The sequence below is a fragment of the Monomorium pharaonis genome, chromosome 1 (genome assembly GCF_013373865.1).
Source record: "Monomorium pharaonis isolate MP-MQ-018 chromosome 1, ASM1337386v2, whole genome shotgun sequence".
Taxonomy (NCBI): domain Eukaryota; kingdom Metazoa; phylum Arthropoda; class Insecta; order Hymenoptera; family Formicidae; genus Monomorium; species Monomorium pharaonis.
Window position 1 is genome coordinate 39012592 of NC_050467.1, and position 237 is coordinate 39012828.

Below are 237 nucleotides of genomic sequence, written 5' to 3' on the forward strand. Positions count from 1 at the left end.
GGGGATGCGCGCGAGATAGGCAACGGGGTAAAAGGGTGGCGGCTCCCTCGTGAGGGTGGGGAACGGTCTGATATACAACCGAGCTATGGGAGGAAGTCTCGCGCGCGCGTCCGCGCACGTACACCCATGACACACGTGCACACACGGCCACCCAACACACGGGCGGATCGCGGGTGCACACAGGCGCAGTTCCGCGAGCTGGACGGGGCGGCTGCGTGCTCGACGCCCGAGTGGCGC